This window comes from Rutidosis leptorrhynchoides, chromosome 6, assembly GCF_046630445.1.
Source record: "Rutidosis leptorrhynchoides isolate AG116_Rl617_1_P2 chromosome 6, CSIRO_AGI_Rlap_v1, whole genome shotgun sequence".
In the NCBI taxonomy this organism is placed as follows: Eukaryota; Viridiplantae; Streptophyta; class Magnoliopsida; order Asterales; family Asteraceae; genus Rutidosis; species Rutidosis leptorrhynchoides.
Genome location: NC_092338.1, coordinates 304,657,774 through 304,669,130, shown reverse-complemented (window position 1 = coordinate 304,669,130; position 11,357 = coordinate 304,657,774).

Here is an 11,357-nt window from a genome sequence, read left to right as displayed (position 1 = left end):
TACCATTGTCGACTATCTCGGATCACAATACTCGTTTCACTTCTAGTGTTACAAGAAGCCTTAGAGACACGTTTAAACATGAGTACCATGTATCATCCACAACCAACGGACCAAACAAACGTACGTTTCACATCTTGGAAAGACATGTTACAAACATGTATTGTTGCCTTTAGTTGTCTCCTCTCACACAACAGTTACCATTCGTGTATTAACGCCGCACTTTCGAAACCCTATATGACCGCAAATGTCATACCCCTATTCGTTGGACCAAAGCATGTGGCAAGCAAATCACCGGATCCGAACTCATTCAAGAAATAACAGTTGAGATCGTACAAGTCCGAGAAGGAATCAAGATGACTCGTAGTCGCCAAAAGGGCTATACCGATATTCGACGTAAACCTCTCGAATCCTAAGTCAGTAACCGTGTAATATTGAAAACCACACCTTGGAAAGGTGTAATCCGTTTCGGGAAATCGGGGAAATTTATATCCGCAATATTGATCCTTTTGAAATCTTGGGGCGTCTTGGAACCGCTTCCTACCGTTTAGAACCTCCGACTCAATTAAGTTTTCGTTTACCTTACGTTCCATGTAACAAACTTAGATACGTGTCCTGCGGAACAGGAACGTGCTATCCTTCTAGATAAACTTACTATTGATGACAACTCCTCTTCGTAGAAAAACTGGTTGAAATTGTGGATCGTAAAACCAAGTCTTAATACAAACTGAGATCTCGACTGTCAAAATTTGTGGGAATGTCCGAGGACGTATCTTCACTTATTCATAGCATTGACAATGCAAGGTCTCAAGGAAGAGACATCGACTATTACTTCCAACTAAATTTCGGGACGAAATTTCTTTTAAGGTGTGGATAATGTAACATCCCGCGTTTTTCCGTTAAATTATTTTAACACCGTCTTTTTTTTTAATAACATCCCTCGTCACCTATACTCGTGCACTTCGTTAACTAGTGTTCATGATAATCCCGTTACTCGATTATAACATCTCTCGTTAACTTGCGTTTTAAAAATATTCGTTTGGTTATTTCCCGCACCCGACAACAAACTTGAGGGACTAATCTCGCCACTCGGGTAAACTTGGCTAATTAGTGACTCCTCACCACCACACACTTCATTTCACCATCTTCTTCCTCTTTTTCATTCTTCCTTTTCTCTCAAGAACACAAACACAAAATTCATCATCTAATTTTGATCTTGGAAGCTCACAACAAATCCGACTACATATTCTTAATCCTCTCGTCATCCTCTACGATTTGATACTAACTACACCGATTTTGGGTAACATTTCTAAAGCTCTAGATTTCTCAAATTCATGTTTTTGACTTGATATGTTGTTAGTTAGTGTCTATGGCTCGTGTATAACATGAATATATGATTTGTATGCTCGATCTTGATGTTTTGGTGTAACTAGCTTGAAAATGAAAAGTGTATGCTTAATCTTTGATTTTGGATGATGAAATGTGTTTAGATGTTAATGTTTGTGTGTTCAAAGTGTTAGTTACTTCAATAGCTTCGTTTTGGTGTGTTGATTGACATGAAAACCTTACATTAACATGATTAGTGATTTTGAGGTTTTGGTTAGGGTTTGACGACTCTTAAAACGAAATTTTGATGCGTTGAATGCTTGTTAATGTTATTGATAAGTGTTTAGTTGTATTACATGTTTCATTACCTTCAAAACGGCATATCATATGTATAAATTGGATTCCCGAAACTTAAATTGCAATTGATGAACTTGAAACTTGAAAATAAACCTCTATTGATCACTTGACGGGATTTCGGTTATTGTATATGATGTTTTTGCTTGATGAAAAGTGCTTAGTTGCGTTCCTTGTCGAAAGAGCTTTCCGGTGATATAAAATACATGTTCTAATTGTTTGCGGATCATAAATTGTGATTGTTTGAAGTTTGGGTCGTGCACTTGTGTTTTTCTGCAAACAGGACCTGAATGCCCATTGGGACGCCGTCCTGATTTTTGGGACGCCGTCCCACTCTTCAATTTGGGACGCTGTCCTGATTTTGGGACGCCATCCCACTCTTCATATTGGGACACCGTCCTGATTTTGGGACACCGTCCTGATACACTAAAATGGGCTGTTTTGATTGGTCATTTGACGTAAAATGTTTGATATGCTACGGACCTCCGATTAACATGAAACTTGGCCAACATACTCATATATGATTATATAACTTAGAAAAATTGTCGGATACCCGACCCGACCCCGTTGACTTTGACTTTGACCAAGTTTGACTTTTAGTCAAACTTAACTAAACACTTATGCAATCGTTCTAGTCTTTATTTTATACTTGATTCTTGCATGAAACTTGACAACGTGATTCACATGCTATACTTTTCGAGTCGTAACGAGCCATAGGACTAATTGAGCACATTTCACCCGACCTTGTGTCGTAACCGGTAAATTGATACAACTTACTTGTTTAGGTCAAGGCTAAGCAACTTTCATGCACACGTTTACCTTGTGAAGTACTTTTATACTCGTGCACTCGAGGTGAGATCATAGTCCCACTTTTTCAACAACTTTTATATTTTTAAATCGTGGGCTGAGAAACTTATACGTTACATACTTATATACATTTCATATGTATATATACCTTTCATACTTTTATACATCGAACACGAATACGAATACAAAGATACGGACGAGTTTGAACGAAAATCCTCAATTCAATTATCATTAATTACATCAGATGGTGTAAGCGAGACTATGTTGTGTGGATCCATACGGGTTTGACTAACCCTCATTCGGACGGTTCGCTACCGTTAAACGAATGAAATATATTCTGGTACGGTGTATGTTCTAACACTTTTATGTTGAGGTAAATGATACGGTTAAGCTTTGATAATTGGGTGCTCGGTAAACAACAATACTTATGTAATTCAAACGATTCGGAAAATCGACTTATACTATAACTTGTGGTTCAACTTATTTTACTTACATACTCATTTACTAAACCTATGATTTCACCAACGTTTTCGTTGACAGATTCTTCTATGTTTTTCTCAGGTTTTGAATGCTTAAGTGATACATGCTTCCGCACTCTTTTGATACTTGCTTGGATGTCGAGTATACATGCATATTTGGAGCATCTTTTTGGCTACTTTTAAATTGTGTCGCATAGGTTTCAATTGTACGTTTAACATTGTAATGTAACTAGCCGTCGAACTTCTTTTTGTAAACTTGAAACACCCTTTTACATTGAAATGAATGCGACATATTTTGGTCAAACGTTGTCTTAAAGACTTATGACCATGTAATGGGACCTACGTAGTCGACGCCGTCACTTGACGATTTGTTGGGGTCGCTACACCCTTCAGGTTCCATGGGTTCATAATTTTCCATAGGAACGTAATAATAACATTCCCATGTTGAGTGATAATCTCCACAGATTTCACAACCAGTTATTGTTTCGCCATTCGTGATCCAAGATTGACCGAACGAATTTTCATCAACACCCGTTTGAGAGTATTGATTAAATTGATTTCGGATGTCATAAAGAGTTTCCAAAATATTCTCGAGATTTTCCATAATGCGCTTATTACCAAATTTTAGCTACAATGTGGTGCATTTACTTAATTATCCTATTAGTTATAAAAATAAAAATTATATAAGTTATCAAATTAATAAACTTTTCTGCTTTTGCCTACGTTTCGAATAGCCAATAGATGTAGCAGGGAGCCAGAACCCTTTAAATCGGAAGCTCACAACTCAGCCACTAACAAATCCAACTATTACTACGAAGCAGAAAATTTGGATGTCTATCAATTTAACCGCTTAAAATAATTTTTCGTTTTTGAAATTTTAGAAAAGAAATAGAAAATTCTATGTCCTAAAAACTAGATCGTCGAGAAATAAGAAAGAAAAAGAGCGCGTCGAAAAACGTCGAAAAATAAAAATAAGAAAGAAAAACGTCGAAACTTAAAAGGTACTAAAATTTATAAACAGCGTCGCAAAATTCTAAAACACCTAAATCTTAATCTAAAGAAAAGGCACTTAAGGGATTTTACGGCAAGACCTAAAAATCTAGAAATATAAAATAAGTTACGGCAAAATACTAGTCTTAAAACTAATTACGAACGATAAAAATACAAATATTACGAATAAACGATAAAAATACAAATTGTAATTAAAATGATAAAAATATAAATTTTATAAAAATATTATTTTTATATTATATATTTTATAAAAGTATTAATTTTTTATAATTATAAAACTAATTAAAACTTAAATTACAAATTAAATTAAAACTAAAACTAAATATTATTATAAATAACCCTAAATAATAATAATAATAAATAATACCCCGTAATAAATGCTGAAATAGGGTTTCTGGCGTGTCAGATCAGGCCATGCGATCGCATGGTTTTACAACACCCGGCTCATGCGATCGCATCGGTCTGGGTTCCAGGTTTTTTTTTTTTTTTTTTTTTTTAAGGATATATAAATATATGTATACAAATATATATTAAAAATATAGCGTTTCGCCGAGTCCCCGGCAGCGGCGCCAAAAACTTGATGTCGTAGCGTGGGGGTACGAAATAGTTTATATTTTTACTAGGAAATACTACTAAATATGCTACAATTTTACACAAGTTTTAATTATTTATTTACAAATGGGATATACCTAAACCTTGCTACAACACTATAGGCAGTGTACCTAATCGTAGAGTAGTATAGTTTTTAGTAAGTCCGGTTCGTTCCACATGGAGCGGGCTTATTGCACACTATATTTTTAAACAACTATATTTGTACAAAATATATATAATTATATATAATAATATATAAAAGGGGGTTTACCGTTTAATGACCGGTTTGTCGATTTATATTTTAAGCGAAACGTATAGTAAATGACGATATTTAAATAACAATATAACATAAATAACAATAATTAAAATGACAATAAATAAAAGTACGAGAAAAAATGAAATAAAATATATTATGCTTATTTAAGCTTCCGTAACCATGATGTTTGACGTTTTGATTATTTATTACCCTGGGTTAATTGTCCTTTGTCCTGGATTATTTAATATGTCCGTCTGGTTTTTGTCCATAACAGTCCATCGGTCATAAATTTAAAGTGCGAGTGTCCTCATCAAATTATCCTTATACCCGAAGTCAAATATTCCAACTAATTGGGGACTTAAACTGTAACAAGGTTTTAATACTTTGTTTAATAATTACACCAGGATATCGACTGCGTGTAACCCAAGGTTTTAATCCTTTGTTAACAATTACGCCAAGTGTCCTTGTACATAATTTCACCCCTGTTTTAATAATTCCATAGACTATTAATCCATTCCCGTGTCCGGTTAAATGAACGATTATTCGTACATATAAATATCCCGCCCATCGTGTCCGATCGAGTATATATGGTTATTTATAGGTACGTCCAATTGTAAATCTTTATATTAAAATTAACAAACTATCATTTAGTTAAACAAATATAAAGCCCATTAATAGCCCATAGTCTAATTTCCACAAGTGTCGTTCTTTTGTCCAAACCCCAATTATGGTACAAAGCCCAATCACCCAATTTTAATATTTTTAGCCCAACATCATGATTACTTCGTCTTAAATAAGCATAATAATAACTTAAGTACGAGACATTAATTTAAAAAGGAGAACATAGCTTACATTGATTATTTATCGCGTAGTGTTACACGGACAGAGCTCCGACTTTAAAACCCGTAAAATAACCTTTACATAACCCAAACTAATCTAATATAAAACTACCCTATACTATAATATATATATATATATATATATATATATATATGTATGTATATATATATATATATATATATATATATATATATATATATATTTATTATTATTATTAGAGGAGTATTATTATTATTATTTTCTGGCCAAAACTCGTTGCCTTTTATAGATGTGGTCTGATCCTGAGGCTCGTGCGATCGCATGAGTTCTCAGTGTTAATCTCATGCGATCGCATGGCCTGTCTGGCCATGCCCAATTGCTTTGTTTGCAAGCTTGTCGACGTTATATTTAATTATATAATATAATATATATAATTTTATATAATTATATATATATTATATTATATTCTTGTGCATAGTAGACTCATAATTTTTGGTCCGTTGCGTCGGGCATTGATAGTTGGCTCAGGTCCCGGTTCCGAATTTTCGAACGTCCTTTCGTATAATTTAATATCTTGTACTTTGCGTTCCGAAACTTGTGCTCTTGTCATTTTTAGACGTTTCTTATCAATAATTTGAACCACTTGGATGATATCTTGTACAATTGAGCTTTTTGGTCATTTGCGTCTTCAAATCGTCATTTTCGCCTTTTGTCTTCGCACTTATTTAATATAAACGATTACAACTTAAAATAGGACAATTACAACTAAATAATTTACATATTGGGAGGATATTGTTACTAAATATATGTTCATTTGGAGCACTATCAAAGCACAACTTGGATCTCGGATGTCGAAGGGTGTTTTCGTACTATTGATTGCCCTCCCGAGAAGAGGATAAGACTCGCTACTAGTTTGTTGCGGGGTAGGGCGAGGGATTGGTTGGATGGTAAGATTGATCTTGTCGGTGGTGAAACGTTTATGGCTTTATCGTGGGACGAGTTTAAAAAGGAATTCTTCGAGGAGTTCCGAACTTTAGCCGATTTGTCGGAAATGCGTAATGAGTTGCGAAATTTGCAACAAGGTTCTATGGATTTAAATACTCTCAAGAGGACATTTATGGCGAAGGCTCATTTTTGCCCGGATTATTTGGGGAATGATCATTTGTTGATGCAGGATTTCTATCGAACCTTGAATGATGACTTGAAGAGTAAGATTAGCAGCGTTCAGGGGAAATCGTTTGCGGAGTTATTCGCCGCGGCTAGAGGTTTCGAGTCGTATTCGCGATCGAAGGTTGGTGAACCTTCCAGTGAGAGAAGGATTGTTTCTTATGGTGCTCCAAGTAAGAGGACTAAGGGTCCGAGCGTGAGCATGGATGGTACACGGATGGGTATATCGGATTCTAGTGCGTCTAAGTGTTACAATTGTGGCGTGAGGGGTCACAAGTCTTGGGAATGTTCGGTACCAAAGGGTGATGGCATGGGGTGCTTCATTTGCCAAAAAGAAGGACATCGTAAGTCGGAATGTCCCAAGTTAGCGGGGACGGGTGCGACAAGGAGACGTTAAGGTACGTTTCATTTTAATAAATATGTCCTTTGATTATTTATTAAGTGTCGTTGAGTTTGGTTGTTAAATGCATGGTGTTGTGCATGTTGGTGTTAAGGGTGACGTTCCTAATGGAAGTACCCTATGGTGGTGTTTGATTGTTGAGCGAAGGGCGTAAGACTTGGTGCAACCAAGCATTCCTTAGTATTTGGGAAATGTTTCTACCAAGCCATGGAAATGAGTTTTGGTGTTCGGTTGTTAAGCGCGTGTTCGCTTTTATGTTGAATTTGATGAACCATGAGGTTCGACAGGTTCGACGGGTGGGATGAAACCCGAGAAATCGAGTGTTGATCTCGATGTATGTTGGTAAAGGAGTCTACGTGACGCGACATTAGGTGCCTCTTTTATACCTACTAGCGTGGTGTTCGACTCCGATTGTGTTGCGGTTACATTGTACTTAGGGTACCGAGGAGAAACCCTTAGGTACATGAGTGACTAGGTGGAATTCGACAAACTAAAGCAATTGGATGATTGCGAGTGTATAGTTCGTGTAATTTGTGGTACACTTTTCGTTTGAAGTGTTTAAGGATTAGGTTAGGATCCTTGGTATGCTCAAAGTTGAAGCAAGACATGGTGATGGGCAGTGTGAACTCAATTATTGGTAAAGTCTACCTTTGGTAGCATTGTGCGGGTGTACGAGATGCGGTTATGGAACATAGTTCCAAGTGGGGAAGTTACACTCCTGCACGCGGAGGTTTTAGTGTGAGATTTCGGACAATGCTTTTGGTAGATCTGAAATTTGTGTCGAGACCTAGATTTAGTCGATTTGTGGTAGAGTACAATTTCGGTTAAATTGTACCTATGATTTTGGATTTGAATTATCACCAAGGTGGTAATGTGGTAAATCTCTTTGAGAGATAATGGACGGGTATGGCGAGCAAGGTGAAATCTCTCGGTTAAGGGATGTGCGTATCGGATCCTCTTTTAGAGAATTAATGTTTTGTGCCTATGTTTGATATAGGTGGTTCTTGCTCGATTGTGTGAATGGTTAGTGGTATCCGTTAGGATTCACTATGGCGTAGCAGAGCGTGATGTTACGCTACTCGTCGTTCGAGGCCAAAAGGGCGTTGATTGATGAAGCATGACCTTCGGGGTCCGCTGACTTCATCATGGTATTGGTGATTGATGAAGCATGACCTTCAGGGTCCGCTGACTTCATCATGGGATCGTTGATTGGTGAAGCATGACCTTCGGGGTCCGCTGACTTCATCATGGGTGTAGTGTTATATCGGTGAAGCATGACCGTTGACGGGGTCCGCTGACTTCATCCGGTGGAGGGATCTATCGGTTGTTTTATACACCGATGGTGGGGTCGTAAGGACCGTGTGGTGTGATCTATCGGCTGTTTTATGCACCGATGGTGGGATAGTGAGGACCATGTTGTGTGATTAGTGATGCGATAGCCGTGTTTCGCTCACATGTTGTTACAGGTGTGACAATAGTCGATTTTGTACACCTTAGGATTAGCGTTGCCATAGTCGTTTTGGGCGTTTTTGTTTTTAGTCGTTGCTTATGATGTCAGGATAGTGGCGTATTGGTTATATTGCGTACTACAAAGGATGTTTAGTAGTAAGTGTAATCCATAAGGATTCATGCGGTTCGATCTTCAACGTTCGGATTGTTGACTTTAGGTTGAGTCTTGGTCACTTTTAGCGTTGTCCTTGGTAAAGGTACGCTAAGGAACTGATATCTCGGTACGAGATTGGTTGAGTTTTTCCCGATATGGAGAATTGATCAGGTTTTAGTGCTCGGATGGTGGTTTTGATATCGCGGGTGACGATTTTAGTTGTTAAAGGTGATTCATTGGGAAGAATTGTCTAGGAAAGTTCGGATTAGAACTTATGATTGAGGGCCGTCGAGTAGTTCCGGATTGGTTAAGTGGAGAAGATCACGAGGACGTGATCGAGTTTAAGTGGGGGAGAGTTGTAAGACCCAAATATTTATTGTACATAATGTATTTATGCTGTACGATGCGTGTATGAAGTGTACGTGTTGCTTGCTCGAACGCCGAAGGAAACTGGACGTTGTCTGAAGTGACAAGGTGTGTACATATCTTTTCAACCCCAAATAAAGTTTGTGTTGATGTTTCAAAGCCTTACCATTGGAATGGAAATCTTATTACGTTTTCAACAATATTTGATTAATCGAAAACGGAGCTACGGTCAAAAAGTTATGGCCAAAACAAGTTTCTGAAAACTGACCTGTAGGTTGGAGCGGAGCTCCACCTTTTGGCGCGGCGCGCTGATCCCGTCTGATGCAATTTTTAGCCTTTTTAAAAGGCTTAAATAAGGGGTACTTTGGTCTTTTCATTTAGGGTCGGTTTAGGGTCACCAAAACTGATCTAGAACTCCATTGGAGCTCATTTCTCACCCACACAAACACTCTCATCCATATCTAGAGAGAGAGGAAGGGTTCTAGAATGAGAGAGCTTGAATTGGAGAAGAAGGAGTTGCATTCTCACCAAAGCTCGGGTTTTAAAGTTGTTCATCTCGTCAACGGCATCATTTTGGCGGTATTGGTAAGTTTAAACTCCGAATTTCATTGTTTGATTTGAGATTCAATGTTAGGGTTTGAAATTGTTAGTTGTAAAACCCATTTGGTTGATGAAGAGGGTTTATGGAAACTTGCTATTTTGATATTTGGCGGGTTTTGGGTTGGTTAATGATTTAACCATGTTTAAGACTTGTAAATGGTGTATAATCACTAGTGTTAGTGATTATTGGTGTTTTGGAAACCATTAGGGTTCTTATGGTTGACTAACTTTGACTAGAGTCAAAATTAGGGTTTGTTGATGATTATGACTCAATTGCCGATTTAATAAGGTTTATAAACTTAAAATGGATTAAGTTGAAGCATAGAACCGAGTTAAATATGTCTTGGTGTCAAAACTTGCTAATGGCTTGATATTGACTTCTTATGGGTCAAATTAGGGTTTAAGTGTCATTTTAGGCAAGATAGGTGTTTAACACCTATGATTGGGTTTGATTGGCATATTAGGACCATTCTCACTTGTGTTAGTGATTATTGGTTAGTTTGGGCGCGGTTTGTGCTTGGAAGTGCATTTGGGTCGAAATTGCACTAGTTGTCAATTAGGGTTGATTTGTATATCCACCCTAATTGTGTTACTTGTTATGTGATAAATGGATTAGGTACATTCCATCGGCGATTGCGGATTATTCGGTAGCATTCTTCAAGGCGACAAGGTGAGTGTTAATATCCTATATGCATATGTATGTGTAGGATGGGTGCGGGTCGGGAGAAGGGGTTCTCGCTTATAGAGCTCGCTTCTCGTATAGGTGGAATTGTTGGACTTGTGTATAGGTCCAATTGGCACGGTTGTGCGTTTTGGTTGACCACTTTGGCGAGGTGCACACTTTGTGTGTACGTTATCACATGGGCGTGTGATGTGGACTTATATAACCCCAATGACGAAGGGTTAATATAGTGAGTGGAATAATTATATGTGTAGGTATATAATGTATCTATTTGTTGTGGCGTGAAATGTGTAGTGTCGATGTGCTAAGACACCACGTTTCACGTGATGAGTGAAGCATCGAGGTGTTAAGATGCCACTCGGGGTGAAGCATCGAGGTGTTAAGATGCCACCTAGGGGTGTAGTGTCGAGGTGTTAAGACACCACTCCGTAAAATAATGAGTGAAGCATCGAGGTGTTAAGATGCCACTCGGGGTGAAGTGCCAAGGTGTTAAGGTGCCACCCTAGGGGTTAGTGATACGAGGTGTTAAGTACCCTAACGGATGTTATGAACACCGATGGCGTTTTCGCGAGCGCCATTCCCTTGTGCGATTGGTTAACCATGGTTATTATGTTGTAAGCATAAGCAAATTATGTTATTCGAGATATATATATATATATATATATATATATATATATATATATATATATATTGTATACATATAATGTTGTATTGTCGTGATGTAGCTAACCCTCCGGGTGTAGCTTATTGGCATTGTTCACATCGTTGTTGGTGAACTTATATTTTGTTGATGTATCTTTAGCTCGTTGCTTAGTGATCTTACGGTATGCTTAGACTAGCTTGCCTTTATGCTTGGATGCTCCGGTATGCGGTATTTGGTTTTGTGTGGCGTGTCCATT